At 33.5% G+C, this 16,681-nt stretch overlaps 2 long non-coding RNA genes across 17 annotated transcripts in view; both read left to right on the forward strand.

The window, feature by feature from the left end:
- The window catches only part of LOC147833056 (uncharacterized), a 449,341-nt gene that overhangs the window by 103,278 nt on the left and 329,382 nt on the right, over positions 1–16,681 (forward strand). The window lies entirely within an intron of this gene.
- On the forward strand, positions 12,905–15,471 carry LOC137488089 (uncharacterized). Its single transcript, XR_015513270.1, has 7 exons — positions 12,905–12,951; positions 13,215–13,252; positions 13,559–13,586; positions 13,811–13,870; positions 14,182–14,298; positions 14,404–14,507; positions 15,094–15,471. It is a non-coding gene; the product is annotated as an uncharacterized LOC137488089 (long non-coding RNA).

Below are 16,681 nucleotides of genomic sequence, written 5' to 3' on the forward strand. Positions count from 1 at the left end.
CTGTGGTTGGCATCATCTCTTCACATGTCTTAAATCACATCAATGGCACTGAAATTAATGATCAATGGCGCTGCAAAACATAAAACTATTAAGTTGTCCCAAAACATCCTCTAATATTGAGTTTCAGCTTATTTTAAATAAGTAATTTGAACAAACACCAAACGTCTTTTTTGAGAATGGGGGCTATTTCAGAAGCATCATAATTTTTATACCCACAACTTTAGGGTCACTCACTCACTCACTCACTCACTCACTCACTCACTCACTCACTCACTCACTCACTCACTCACTCACTCACTCACTCACTCACAATAAATAACACATATTGATTATCATTTGTTGTCATGGTATAGTTATTATTAGACATTTTTATTGTTCTGCATCATATGAGATGTAATGTGTTGTTAATTTTTTTAATAGAATACATATATGTTAATTATTTTTAACCCTTTCATGCGTGAGTTTTAAATACTACAGCTGATCCGCCTGCTCAAGTTTTTTTGTGACCCCTGCTTAGAATTTATTGCATTCTAAAGTTTCCAAGGTGACGTAACAAGTTTATCATCTGACCCACCAGCCCAATTGATCTATGTATATATCGTGTTTTGTTTCCTTTTGCCACTTTCTGTAAATATTGACAAATGTTTTAATTATATTGTGACATTTCTGATACTTTGATTGTCAAATATGTGATAAAACGTAAATGATATTTGTATCATTTGTTATATGATGGGTAATGGGTGCCGCTGTTGTTGCTATAAGGAATACAGCTGCGATCAGAAGTTAAGAAGTGTTTATATTATTTATTAAATTACGCATTAATTGTATTTTACTAGCATTAACACCTACCTAAACCCAGCCCTCACGGTAATGTAAAAATATTATTTGTTGTACAGTGTCATAAAAAATTATGCTATATTGATGTATCCTCAGCTGTATACCATCTAGACTTCACCCTCTTCTGTAGGGCAGTAAAGTCTAGATGGGATACAGCTGAGGATACTCGCGTCGATATAGCACATTTTTGTGACACTGTACAACAACAAATAATAATAATATATAATAATAATAATAGTAATAATATATAAATATTATGAATACTTATTTAGAAATAATTTTAATAAATTACTTTTTAACTTCTGATCGCACCAATATCTCTTCTAGCAACAACCACTGGAGAGATCCGAGCTGCTGAATTTAAGTCATGTTTATTCATAATTTTCTGCCGAAATACATAGAGGTAAGCAACTATTTATCTGGGAGAGGAATAGAAAAAATATTCTATTAACATAAACAGTGTGTCTCTCACATGAATAAAGCACATAGTCCAGTTATATTGAAATATAGCTTATCTCTGTCTCCATAAACATCCATTTATATTTTACAAATCTTAAATGGTAGGTTTTGCTTGTAGTTATGTGTATTTGAATGGCTGAAACCTAAAATAAGTGTTATTTGTTTAAAGGCACAATTAAATTGTGATTTATGACAAGCTCTGTGCACCTCTTTCTGTTCCTCAGCGCTCGTCCTCAGATTTAAATTTTAGCAGTTGATGACGTGTGCTCTGAATGTTCTAATCACACTAGTGTGATCGTACGGGTGATAGGGTTAATAGCATACATGCATTTTATTGACTTATTTAAAAAATGTAATGCTGTTATTATGACACAATTTGTGTTATTTGGGTGAAGCTCATTCCAATTAATTTTACAATATCATATATATTACTGCTGCTCTTGTTTAAAAAAAAAAAGTCACCCTAAAAACAGTAACAATTTACAAGAATGGTTGATCAAGGATACAATTCCTTAAGAAAATGCATGCTGGAACGTGTTCTTTTCACACTGTAGTTCAGAACAACTGCACAGACAGTCTAAACCCCATGGGCCTGGCCCTATAAATGACTGTCCCTTGCTGAAAAAATACAGAGCATCTATCCGTCCTGCATGAGGGATGACAAGTCACCCTTTTATCCACTTAATCAATGAGCTTGACCTTTGTAGCTTACACCACGCTGAGTGATTAAAACCAAGCCTCGATGTGAATGTGGCGCAGAAGCGGAAACCCGCTGGACAAGATGAAGTGCCGTCTGTTGCAGTTAGGGACCATTTTCATTGAAAATGCATCATAAACAGAAACTTTAGACAACTCTGCTAAGCGATTACCTTTGTTTATCATTTGTATCGTCACATCATTTACAGTTTTTCACTATGTGCAAAGGAGGACAGGCAGTAATAACAGAGGTCAAGTACATGCAGAAATTTGAAAGATGCAGAATCTGCTCCAGTATGAGAGAAAAGGTGTTTGTATATATGAAAATAGTATTTCAGTTTCTGTTGATTTCCATTTTATAATTATATGTTTGAGTACAAATGCTGATATTTATTCTATTAGTACATTTAAAATAAAATGTCATTCAGAGCATAAAATGTTTAAAACCAAATGTTTAAAGTGTTTTCAGATCTTTCAATCTTTCTGTAGTCTTAGAGTTTTGTATTGTTCACCGTTTAAGTCAAAAATGAGGCGCCCTCATTAAACCAATAAAATAAAGCAGGTTAATTTAATGCCAGGGCAACAGAGTAGTGCAGTAGGTAGTGCTGTTGTTTCAGAGAAAGAAGGTCGCTGGTTTGAACCTGGGCTGAATCAGTTGGCGTTTCTGTGTGGAGTTTGCATGTTCTCCCTGCGTTCGTGTGGGTTTCCTCCAGATGCTCCGGTTTCCCCCACAGTCCAAAGACATGCGGTACAGGTGAATTGGGTAGGCTTAATTGTCCGTAGTTTATGTTCCTGAATGAGTGTATGAGGATGTTTCCCAGAGAGGGGTTGCGGCTGGAAGGGCATTCACTGTGTACAAACGTGCTAGATAAGTTGGTGGTTCATTCCGCTGAGGTGACCCCGGATCAAAAAAGGGACTAAGCCGAAAAGAATATCGATGAATGAATTAATTTAATGCCAATCCTTAATTTTATTTTGCATTAAAAACATCCTTATCTTCATCACAAGCTCTGTGAAAATCTAGGTTTTCCGTCATAGGTGTGAAGAACTTTATCAGTGTTTAATCAGTGGGGAACTATCGGTTTTGAGTAAAGTAAAGGCCTCCCTCACTCAGTATTCTATCGTGAAATATCGCATATGAGATAAATGACGTCAGTACCTATTAAACTGGTTAGGATCTATTGCTGAACTGATATCGAATTGTCCACGTCTGCATCATGGTGCATCGAAAAAACTAATAATTTGGACACCCCTAATGTGTATTTGCGGATATTTTTACAAAGTTTTTGTGTAAAAGTGAAACTTTCTTTTAAAACGCAGAGAAAATATTTTGTCTTCGACTACGTCATTGTGTAAATGAGAACATTATGAGTATGTTCAAGTGGTCTCTTCGTTTTTTTTTTTTTTTTTTCCCCCATAGCTGCATGTATACAGTTGAAGTCCAAATTATTAGCCCCCTGTATATTTTTCCCCCCAAATTTTGTTTTAACAAAGTTTTTTTCAACACATTTCTAAACCTGATAGTTTTAATAACTCATTTCTATTAACTGATTTATTTTATCTTTGCCGTGATGACTACATAATACTTTACTACATATTTTTCAAGATGGTAGTATTCAGTTTAAAGAGCAATTTAAAGGCTTAACTAGTTTAATTAGGCAAGTCGGTGTATAATGATGGTTTGTTCTGTAGACTATCAAAAAAATAAATAAATAAATAAATAAAAACATTTCTTAAGGGGGCTAAAATTTGTGACATTAAAATGCTTTCATTTTAGCTAAAACAAAATTATATTATAGTAAATTCTGTGAAAAATTAATTGCTCTATTAAACATAATTTGGGAAATATTTGATAAAAAAAAAATTATAATTATGACTTCACTTGTATATACACAGCTAATTATAGTTTAGTTTATATAATGTGGAAATAAATAAGAAAGCAGAAAAAGATATTGCGAGCCGGGAGATTAAAGCTGCAGTCTGATATGTCTTCTCAAGCCTGAATTCACTCATCACTCCTGCTAAACCTTTAGATAATCCTGAAGTGACTTTTCCTGGCCTACGTCCAAAATGCTCTTAAGAAATACGTTATAGGTGGATGAGTGCTGGGCTAGGGGTGTCCTGAGGGTGACAGATTTATAATGGCCATGTTTAAAACCTCAATGTAAATCAATGCAAATGCTTTCAAGCAGCAAGTTTGACATTTATGCAAAACAAAACCAAGCGTGATATGAAGGAAAGGACACGCTGGGAATGGCTAAAATTTTGCAAGGAAATTTAGTATAGATGAAAAAAAAAATCCTGCTTGAATTATTTCATCCATTAAGGCCAAAGTGTACTTAGGTTTTTCATGTGTGTGCTGAGGTATGTATTCAGCGCGTCTCAGATTTCATCAGCACAGTAATGGTTTTCAAACCACATGCGCAATGTTTGCACACCTCATGTGCACTTTGAATAATCAGTCTCCTTTGTCCACTTATAATTTTTTTTAAACCATTTTCCTGATTTCTTTGAAGAAGAAGGGCTTTGTGTTGCGAGACCAAGTGTATTAGTTTCTTTGAGGATTGTGTCTTTTTTCTTGTATGGTGGCCATGAATTGTCAAAACACGCCTCAAAACGTCTTTGTGGATGCGAAAAACATAAATAACCGAACTTTATTTAACTTTTATCTAACCGCACATTATTTATGCTAAGCACTGTATGTAGAGAATTTTGATGTTCAAACTTGTTCATTATTTAAAACGAGCTAAAATAACACAATTCTTGAGATTTCGTTGAGACAACTTAATTGTTTTATGTTCAGCCCACTTAAATTTGGGAAAAAAAAAAAAAAACGAAGTTAACTTAATTCATTTATGTTGTCTTAACACAAAATGATTGTGTGGAACCCAGTATTTTTTCATTGTTGGTGGACATAGAGCTGCATATAACCTACTAAATCTTCATATATATGTATATATGTATTCAATATATATGTATGTATATATATATATATATATATATGTATATATATATATATATATATATATGTATGTGTGTGTATACACACACACACACTCACACACACACACACACACACACACACACGTATATATATATATCTATACAACGTAGTCATAACATTATAAGTTAAACTCAATGGACAGTACCAAATAAAGAATAAAGGTAGTTCAAGATTCAGTGCCAGGTGTAAACAGCTTTTTTCCCTTGTGTGCATTTGCTGAGTGCCTATGTATGGGCACATTATCTATTTTTTAGGAAAAAAAGTAGAAACCTTTGAGCTCTATAACACACACACACACACAAAACATTTTAATGCATTTCGTGTGATGCAGCCCACATGGATGAAGTAAACACTGGTGAGTCTACAGGGACAAGAAAAATATGTTTTTATATTTCACAACAAGAAACCTGTAAGAGAATGTGGAAGAGAGTGTTATCAGGAACACAAAAGCATCTGAACGCACTCGTAGGCTGTTGGGTGTCACAGGGTCACTCTAAACTTGTCTGTTGCCAAATCTGGGTCAAACACTCGAGGTACGGTTTCAGTGCAAATGGCTCTTCCAGTGGAGTTTGTCGAGGATTTGACTTCATCCTGTGCTGTGAAATATCTGGTTTCTCGTGTGAATGGGCGTTTTGAGCTAAACACCATATTGTCTGTTCTTGCCGCGCTACCTTGAGGCCTGTATATGTGTTTCACAGTGTTACATGCTGGCTACATTTACCAAGGAAAGTATTGCTAGGGACAAAATAGAGATGCACTGATATGGAATTTGTGACCTATACGGATGATAACCGATAACTCTTTAGATGTTGAGGCGTATAGCCAATATATTAGCTGATAACTATAAATATAATTTGTTTTCCGGATTATTGCAAAAACAAAAGGCAAACACACAGTGAACAATTCATTATATAAAAAAAATTCAGAGTTTGAACTATTAATCAACTGTTCTTTCCTATAGCCTACTTTCTTTTTTTGTACTGTAATTAGACGAATTACTGGTTTGTAAACATTCAGGATGCATGCACATCGAGGTAATGTGTATGACTCAGCATAGCGTGAACTTACCTGATATAAAATAAGAACTGCAGAGTCAAGTAATTTTGAATTAGGTCCTCACTCTCTTCAGCTCTTCTGATGGATGTTAGCCAAAGATGTCTGCGGTTGGCATTAAAAGCAGTGTGGTGTATAGTAAAGTTGAAGTTTTCTATTGTTGAACTTTCCATTTTGGCATCCTACCGAACAATACGACATGTTTGCTATAGCAACTGGTCTTTGTTTGCAACTGGTATGTGCGGTTGAACCCATGTGACGTCATGTGTGAAGTAGGTTGGTAATTCCCCCATAAGGTCTACTGCCTGACAAAATAAAAATTATGCATAAATAAAGCAACAAAACACTAAGGAAAGTATGTAATAGGTCTGTGCGATTTGGAGAAAATATCTAATTGCAATTTTTATTATTTATTTATTTATTTTTCTTTTTTGACAGATATTATTAATATAATTTGATTTGCTATTTTATTTTGTAGTCAAGTTTAGCTCAATAATTGTATCATAGTTAAAAAAGAAACTAAAAATGTATTGATTTACTTAAACATTTATTCAAATTAGTTTTTTCATTCAGAAATTAAACACTAATTTTTCTCTAGAGCAAACAGTAAGCACAAATAAATTTGAATGATGTAATATTCAACAAGAATCATTTAAATTGGTAAACTGCTTTAAAATTCTGCAACTAACGCATCTATATATAACAATAAAAATTTAATGACAAATAATATTTTTATAGTACATTACATTTCAGTCAGTCACTACAGATGACGCACATAGCAGCATTGCGAGCTGTAAATGCACACAAAAAAAAACATGATGATATCAAAACATTAAACTTAAATTTTTTTGTGACTTTGAAACCAAAATATTCCCATATTACCGATGTGCTGTTTTTCTTTGATATTAATTCGTCTATTAATGCTTCTGAAGCGGCAGACACCATCATCCCACTCGTCCAAGCTTTCCTGTTTTCGTTGGTGTTTCTCATAGTTTGGTTTGACAATTCTGATTGGGCAGAACGAAAGTGTGCACACTCAATTGGTTAGTAAGACTATCACACACAGACGCCATGCACTCATTTGCTCTGGGTGGGGGAAATTAAATAATACATATTTCAAATCGAAGCCTCTTGTGATTAGCTAATCGTAACATTTCAAATCACGATTGTGATTCGATTTCAATTATCGCACAGCCCTAGAAAGTAAAAATGTATTTAAATAGCACCTTTTATAGACAAGAAGTCATAAAGTGTTTTTCAGTAAAATAAATTATTATGATAACAGGTTAAAATCCAAGTACAAACAACACTAAATGTGAAACCAGATCATCATACTGTTAATTAAAAGCTTGTCCAAAAAAGAGTAAGTTAAGTTAACTAAGCGTTAACCAAAATCAGAATGCCAGTACAATAATAATAAGTGGCAGGCAGCAAGCATTTGAAGTGGATCAGCCTGTGTAAGTAAGAAATAATTTATTGGCTTGCAGATATTGGCTCTCTGGTTCGAGTAACAGGTGCTCTGGTTTTCCGTACAGTCCAAAAACATGCACTATAGATGAATTGGACTAACAAAATTGAGTAATAAAAAATAGTGTATTAGTGTGTATAAGAATGTGAGAGTTTATGGATGTTTCCCAGTTCTGGGTTGCAGCTGGAAGGGCATCCACTGCATAAAACATATACTGAAATAGTTGGCGGTTCATTTCGCTGTGGCGACCCCTGATAATCAAGGACTAAACCAATGGAAAATAGACAAATGATTGAATGAATGAATGAACAATATGGCCCCCAATATATCGTGCATCCATACTAAAATAAATTGGTCACATTTTAATTAATGGGGTCCTTATTACAAATATATTTACAATAGCAACAACAATAAATTAGGCATAATTACACACAATTATTCCTAAACCTTCATCATAACCCAAACTATTTAATTAATGTATGTACAGTGTGGTCAAAATGAATTGAACACTTGCCATATTTGAGAAGTTTCAGTTATTTTTCTTGTATTGGTCATGCAAAACACATAAAATGGATGAAATAACTACAAAGTATTTATTATGCTCGATAAACACTCTGCTGGTAGAGATATGTGCTGCTCTAATTGCTGCAAAATGTGAACAACATACCAAGTATTGAAATTAAATAGATAAAAAAAGACTCACTTCTCCTGATATTGGTTATACACTGTAAAAATGCTGGGTTCCACACAATAGATTTGTCTTGGGACAACGTGAAGGAATTAAGTTACATCATTAATTTTTACATATTTAAGTGGATTGAACATAAAACAATTAACTTGTCCCCCTAAAAAATTCCAGAAATGTGTTGTTTCAGCTCATTTTATATAAGTAGTTTAAACCGAGAACATCATTTTTTGAGTGTAGAGCAACTGTCTGCATGTTTCATGAGTATTATGAAATTAAATCATGTTTTAGAAGCAAAGCAGGTAAATATTTTCAGATCTGTCAGGAGTTCTAAAAACTTTGGCCAGTATTTTTTTAGTTAAACATATAGTTACACTAACAAAGAGACTCTATGACTTTCTTTTGTAGTTTTAGTGCTTGCCTGAAGTACATTTTTTAACGATTTAAAAGTTTTCGCAATATGTTGGCTTCGTTGTCTAAATATTAGCATATGATAAAACAGTACTCCTTAAAATGTGATTATTTAACTGACCCCCAAACAGAATGAAGTGTTCTTTTTTCCTTATTTGAACTACTCTAGAATTATGCAAATGTACGAGAATGTCATGTGACTCAACCCACTCAGCACAAAGAGAGCCCCTAATTACATTAGTTTAAATGAAGGCTGCCGAGCGTTTGAGGTGCGCGGCGGTGACAGAGAGCCACAGACAATGTGCGTTAATGTCGTGACACTGTGTCCCGACAGGTTAACGGCACCCATCTGTGGCCAGCGCAGACATATCTAATTTGTCGGCCGAGTTGAAATTTTTTTTTGTCGCTTTACACCCATTTAGCGGCAGTTGCTGTCAGCCCTCTAGAGAGGAAATTCAGAACTTTTCACAGGCTTGTGGTCCTGAAGTGCGGCTTAAAAGCCTGTAATTAAGGACTGCTGTGTGCAAATGACAAACCCCAGTTTTGACATGCAGGCAGAACAAGAAAGGCTCTTTATGACACTCGGGAGACAGGTACTGGTCGAGGATTTTTTTTTTTTTTTTTTTGCAGGGTTGGCCTTAAATGAGTGGCGTTATTATCTCCGGTTATTCCCCCCGGAAAGTACAAACACCATCTCCTCCAGGCCTGTATGGGTATAATTTGAGGATACGATGTCTTGTGTACCAGAAATCTGCTTTTCAGGATATGCTGATGATTGTCAGTTAAAGGCTAATGTGAAGTTTAATGAACTCTGGAAAGGTATACAGTATAGACGAGGGAACTTCTGTTTTGGACCTTATTTGCATTAAATTACATATAATGTGTTTGCGTCTTTTCTGTGGAATATGGCTTGTCAATTCCGTCTATAGTGGAAATATATTGTTGGCTTTCCTTTGTTGTTTTTACATATGCAGCCACTGTAGAATACTGGGGTTTGGTTAAACCACACAGGTAATTCATTTTAATTCATACAGTAATTATTAGGGATGAACCGATACCACTATTTTATAAACCGAAAGCAGTACGAGTATTTTATGTTGAGTACTTGCCGATACCGAGTAGAGATTCCAATATTTCTTAGATCTGCTTTTAATGAAAGTGCAATTCATTTGAAAGGTTTTATTTTTTGCCTGTAGCAAGGATGAAAATCTGAAAATAAACTAAATCTTTAACAGAAGGCTTTTTCAAGCCAAAAATATAAACAAATTGCTGATAACCCTGTAAATCGGTAGATTTTATTAATAATACTAATAATAGTAGTAATTCCTTACATTTATATAGTGTATTTTTAGACTCTCAAGGCAATTTACACATTGGAGGAAATCTCCTCATCCACCACCATTGTGTAGCATCCACCTGGAGGATGCAACGGCAGCCATATTGTGCCAGACCACACCACACACCAGCTCATTGGTGGAGAGGAGACGAAGCCAATTATAAAATGGGGTTGGTTAGGAGGCCATGATAGACAGAGGCCAGTGGGCAAATTTGGCCAGGATGCCGGGGTTGAACCCCTTTCGAAAGACATCCTGGGGTTTTCCACAACCACAGAGAGTCAGGACCTCTCATCGGAAAGATGGAAGAGTCTCTTACTATACTAGGGCATCAGGACCCACACAGACCACAGGTTGAGTGCCCCCTGCTGGCCTCACTAACACCACCTCCTGCAGTAACTTAGCTTTCCTGTGTGTTCTCCCATCCAAGTACTGACCAGGCGCAGCCCTGCTTGGCTTCAGTCGGCGACCATGTGAGAGTTATCAGAGAGCTAGCTGTCGGCAAGCTTATTACCGATTAAGCATGGACATTTAAAGGAAAAGTTTTCCTTGTGCTGTACATATTGCATATTGGATTTATTCTTCAGTAGCCTTTAGATTCGTTAATTATGTATTTTATAAATGGATTGTTTGTAATGACTAAGCTTTTAATATTAAATACATTCATTTCTACATTGAGACATTGAAGTCAGGTAGGACAATTAATCACATCCACATAGTGAAAAACCGTTGAGTGGTGTGGTGTATGGTATCGGCATTTCATGTATGATACAAGTACGAGTATTTTAAGTTATCGGTATTGGTGCATCTCTAGTAATTATATATTGTTTTTATTATAATTATTATTATAGTTTATTATATCTTATATATTTATTAACTATTATTTAGCAGAAACTAGCTAAGTGTTCTTGATAAAATGCCTTGTTTTTCAATTATTTGTATTATTATTTTTTATTTTAATTTATTTAAATTATTTTTAACTGTTTGTGCATTCAAAATGATCGTTTGAACAAATACTTGATTCATTCATTCATTCGTTCATTTATTCATTTTCTTTTGGCGTAGCCTTTTATTTATTAGGGCTCGCCACAGTGGATTGAACTAAGCCCTTAAAGCTGCAACTCAGTACTGGGAAACACCCATATTCACACATACACTACGGCCAATTAGGTTCATCCAATTCAACTATACCACATGTCTTTGGACTGTGGGGGAAACTGGAGCACCTGGGACTCGAACCAGTGACCTTCTTGCTGTGAGGCAACGGTGCTAACCACTTAGCCACCATGTCAACTTGTTGTTATTATTATTATTATTATTATTATTATTATTATTATCATCATCATCATCATCATCATTATTATTATTTATATATTTATTAAATATTTGTTAACCTATATAGTAGAAGCTAAGCATTTCTAAAAAAAAATCTCTTGTTTTTAAATTATTTGTATTTTTATATACACTGTAAAAAATTTCCAGGTTTTCACAACAAGTTACTGTAATTTTTCACAGTAAATTACAATAGTATCCCTTCACAGTATTTAACTGAAAAATTCACAGTAATATGTTGTATTCATAATTTTATTGTGAAATTACGGCAGGTAGCATGATTACAGCAAATTACTGTGAAAAGGGCTATATCTTTTGCACGTTAGTTATAGAAATTCAAACCTTTTTTTAACTCAACGTACAAATTAATACAAATGAACTTTTAACAGATAATAACAGAATGTTATAGCCCCCAAAACGATTTGGTTACCAACATCTTTTTGGTTGTACTGCACCATTATTTAATTTTATACAGTTAACATAGAATAGGCAATAATATTTAATGAACAACTGTGTGCTTAGCCAAAACATAATAAACTTGAATAAAAAGTAATTAATTAATGAAACCAAAGACTGTTAAACAGCCAACAATTATTTCAATGTCAGGGTAAATGTCTGCTTTAGACGGTTTCATGAGTATTGGGCACCTGTCATCGCCTGGAGGTCACTAATCTCAGAATTAAATATATATATATATATATATATATATATATATATATATATATATATATATATATATATATATATATATATATATATATATATATATATATATAAATTATTATTTTTTTATCTATATAAATAAACCACAGATTAGAGTTTTAAACAACTACATTCTAGCATGAAAAACAGTTAAAACTTCATTTTCGGACGCATATAGAGCCATCGAAGACGGGGCAATTGTCCCAATGTCTAGCCTGACGACAGGCGCCTCTCGGCGGATACATGAGTAATGAGCGCCGTTACCGCCTGGAGGTCATAGATCTCCGCTACCGGCAAAACACACTTAAAATTACACACCATCTTTACTAACAATCCACAGATTTGAGTTTTGAAGAACTATATTCTCGCATGAAAAAGTGTTAAAACTTTATTTCATTACATATTACAAGCAATATTTATAATATTATGTGCCTTCTTATCCACCATTACAGCTTGATGCAGCTTGGTGCGAAATGAATCCTGGGAGGAAAAAATAATAATTCTCAATACACTCCAAACGAACTTTATTCTTATTGTTGAAGTCAGAGATATGTAATATTTTGAATGGCGAAGAAAATAATTAACTTTATATTTCAATCAATATATTACTTTTGCACTGCTTCGGTTCAGGACTCGTGTGACATTGAATCAGATTCAGATATTTTATCAGACGTGTTCAGGAGCTCATCGTCATCAACAAGCAATTCGTGTACAAGCAGTACACGAACCTAGCAATATGATGAAATATTAATGAATTATATGTTTGCGTCTTACAATATTATATAAAACGGAATCGTTTTCAGGCGAATTCGACTCTTTACTGTTCACTTAAAGGAGCCGAATTCGACTCTTTACTGTTCACTTAAAGGAGCCGATTCATTGAACAGAACTGACTCGACACGAACGCTAACAAGCGCCATCACGACAGACAACGCCTGCGTCGTCTCTTCACCCAACGGATTCATCCTCGGTAAGTGTTAAAATATGACTTTTGTCCGTTAAATGATTGTTGTATGTGTATTTCTGTACAGTGCATGTCATTTAACAGGAATTTACCGAGTACTTTAGTTGTACTCGCATGTACAGGGTTTAAGCGCGCCTTTTTTAAAAAACAACGCCAGATGGTGATTGTAGTGTTTTCTGAGGTATTAGCATAACGTTAACGTTAGTTCCTGAAAAAAGAAAGGGAATTTTCTTTAATTAACCTCTTGTTAACTGCATTTTCTGTTTCAGTACAAGACTGAAGTAAAGGTGAAATGACTAAAGTTAAGGTAAGCTCTGACCTTCACTTAAGTTAACGTTACGGTTACGTTAGTCACCATCATGTACGTTAATTTTGTTCACTGTAACGTTAACGTTAAGTTAGTTAAATAAACTAAACTCATTATGAAACAAGTCTTAACTGTTTTATTTAATGAGGCTTATAATACAATTCAGTTGTATTCTTTTAAACTAACAGTAACTGTTACATATTGTATATTTCTCACTGGTGTTAATGCAGTGCTAATATTTACTAATGAGAACTAATTGTATATTGTCACTAACTGTAACGTTAGATTTAATTTTTTGGTGTTCAGGTGTACCTGATAATAGCTGAAGTGTGAGGTGAGTAAATTCTGAGCACACAAATATAACCTAAATTCATTATCACAATCTAAACCTATATATATATATATATATATATATATATATATATATATATATATATATATATATATATATATATATATATATATATATGAGTATGTGTGTGTGTGTGTGTGTGTGTGTGTGTGCGCGTGTTAGGTTGAGTCTTATTCTACTCTTATTATATTCATATTTTTTTGCAGCCACAGCCATTGATGTTGAAACACTGATGCAACCAATCAACAATCGCTTGATTATTAAAGGTAATGTTGATGCCTTCATCATTTTTATTAGATTTTTAAATGTCAGGTTTTTCACAGATTTGTTGTGAGCAGTTTCTTGTACAAACTCTTTTTCTTCTTCCAGAAGTTCCACCAGTACCTCCAGTAGTAGTAAATATTAGACAAAGATTTTTTTAAACTATAGTTTTTATTTTTATTAGCAATTTTACTGGGCATGTGTGTTTGTTTGCTTGATTTTTAATAGGCAGAGCATGGAATGTCAACTTTGTTTCTACAAACAAATTTAATTATTCACAAACACCTCTAATTTAGTCCTTCTTTCCCCCTTTTAGTCTTATTCCTTGGAGGGTCGAGTGGTCATGGGACCTCACCTGGGTTTCACAACTGACTTTGGATCTGGTCTGAAACTGAAGTATGCTGAAGATGCCTTTTGCACTCTGGAATGTAAGGTAATGTCAACAATAAATATTGTAACTGAGGGCTTGTTTTGGGGGGTTAAACAAGGAATGTATAGGAGCACAAGTCATGACTCCCCTTGTCCCCTTGTAATAAAGGGCCGTGTTGCAGACACAATTTGTTTGTCTGTGCTGGAGACCAGAGGGGAAGCTGTCTTTAAAAGGATGGGACTCTTATACCATATGTGAAGTTACCTATTCAGGTGAGTGGATTACATGCAAGTCATTGCAAATGCATAAATAGTGGGAAATTTTTACTGGGCAGCACAAATTAAGTGAAACTTAAAAAAGGTTGAAAAATATTTGGAATATTTGCAAAAAACTTGATTGAAATGAATACAACACAAGTGCTGTATCACTTCAATCAAGTTTTTTTTGCAAAATTTTCCTAATATTTAAATATTTAAATCATGAAAAATTAGCTTGATGCAAGAAACATCCTGCTAGTATTCAAGAGCAAGTGCTGTGATGCATGTGTTAACTTTGCAATAAGTGTGAACCCAGCATTAGATTATAGTCTGTAAACAGAAGATGTAAATTAAATCAACTGTTTTAAAATGCTCTGCCTAGGTCATTCAAATCACTATTTGTTGTTAGACTGTTCTTGATTGTGTGTTTGTGACGGAAATGTTTTTTAGATGTTTTTGTTTAAATGATTGCAGTTTGACTGAGCTACAGTATTGTCAGCATGTTCAAACTGAGCTAACAGTAATTTTGCTCTGTAGTGCAGCAGTAGTGTCCCAGTAGTGTTGTATGAAGCTAACTGTTTGTCTGCCCTTTTGCTTATAGGTGCTTTTTGGGCACCAGTTTGGAGATGGAAGACAGACGAAGTCAAAGAAGCAGAGAAGACACATCAACCAGCAAGTGTGTAAAATTATCAGGAAAATGATTGACCTTGAATAGACGACTGCCTAATTTAGCAAGAAGTTTTGTCTCTCTCTCTCATGTATATATATATATATATATATATATATAATGAGAGAGAGAGAGAGAGAGAGAGCGCACTCTGAAGCACTGCTTTTTATATGTATGCTACATATGATGTCAGATTTTTTTTATTAATATGTTCTTATAGTATTTTTTGAGGCTTCACCTTCACCTTTTGAAAGTTTTCTGAAATGTTTACACAGATGTCATTAAGCTGTTAAATAAATCTGTAAAAATGTATGTGTGTTTGTTTTTTTAATTTTAGAGTCTTTTCAGATCACCCAAAAATGAAGATTCTGTCGTCATTTACACATCCTCAGGTTGTTTGGACACAAAGGGGAATATTTGATATTTTTATTCCTGTGTTTAACAAAAAAATCTTTTTTAACAGAGCTGGAACAACCTTAGGGTGAGTAAATCAAGATAGAATTTTCATTTTTGTGTGACCTAAAATTGCTTTGAAATTTTACAGCACCAAACTGTTAAATTACAGTAATCCGGGATATAACTGTAACTTTACAGTTAAATCAGGTATTTAAACCGCAACCTACTGCTAAATCACAGTAATCGTTTTGCAAATTCACAGTAAAATATAGTTAATTCTACAAGATAATACTGTGAAATCACAGTAACGGACTTAATTATCTACTGTAAAGTTACAATATATGGTTGTAATTTCACAATAATTTAATGTGACAAAACCACAGTAAATTACTGTGAACTACCTCACAATAATTTACTGTGAATTTACATACAGTAATTTACTGTGAAAGTAATGCAATTATTAGCCAGTAATTTACTGTGAATTTAAGGTCAAATTTTTTACAGTGTATATTTTTATTTAAATTGTTTTATACAATTTTTTATACCATTTCTGCATTCAAATTGATTGTTTAAATAAATACATTGGTTGAGAATTATTTGAATGAATACATTAGAAAATGCTGTTAGAGACCAGCAAGATTTGAGTTTGTTTGTTTGTATTGTAACTACTTTTTAATTCAGTAAAGATTAATTAAATTGACCAAACAAGACAGGCATTTTTTTTTACAGAATAAGTAAATTTTTGTCTAATGCTGTTCCCCCACACAATTATTAAATACCACAACATTTTCAGCTTTGAGTGATAATAACAATAATAACAACAAATAAATAATAATAATAATTTCTGATTAGCCTTTTTCCTTTAGAGAATCCTAAAACTAATATTAGTTTCCAAGAAAACATTAAACAGTACAATTTTACCCTCAAGATTGACTAATAATAATAATAATAACAATAATAATAATAATAATGTTAATGATTTAAAATAGCATTTTTAATTCAGAGTAAATTACATTTTATTTACAATTAAAATAATATTTAACATTATTGCTATTTTTCTTGATCAAATCAATACATACTTTATAAGCAAACATACTTTTGAACTTAAGAAATGGTATATTCTGCA

This window comes from Danio rerio, chromosome 17 (assembly GCF_052040795.2).
Source record: "Danio rerio strain M-AB ecotype USA chromosome 17, GRCz13ab, whole genome shotgun sequence".
In the NCBI taxonomy this organism is placed as follows: domain Eukaryota; kingdom Metazoa; phylum Chordata; class Actinopteri; order Cypriniformes; family Danionidae; genus Danio; species Danio rerio.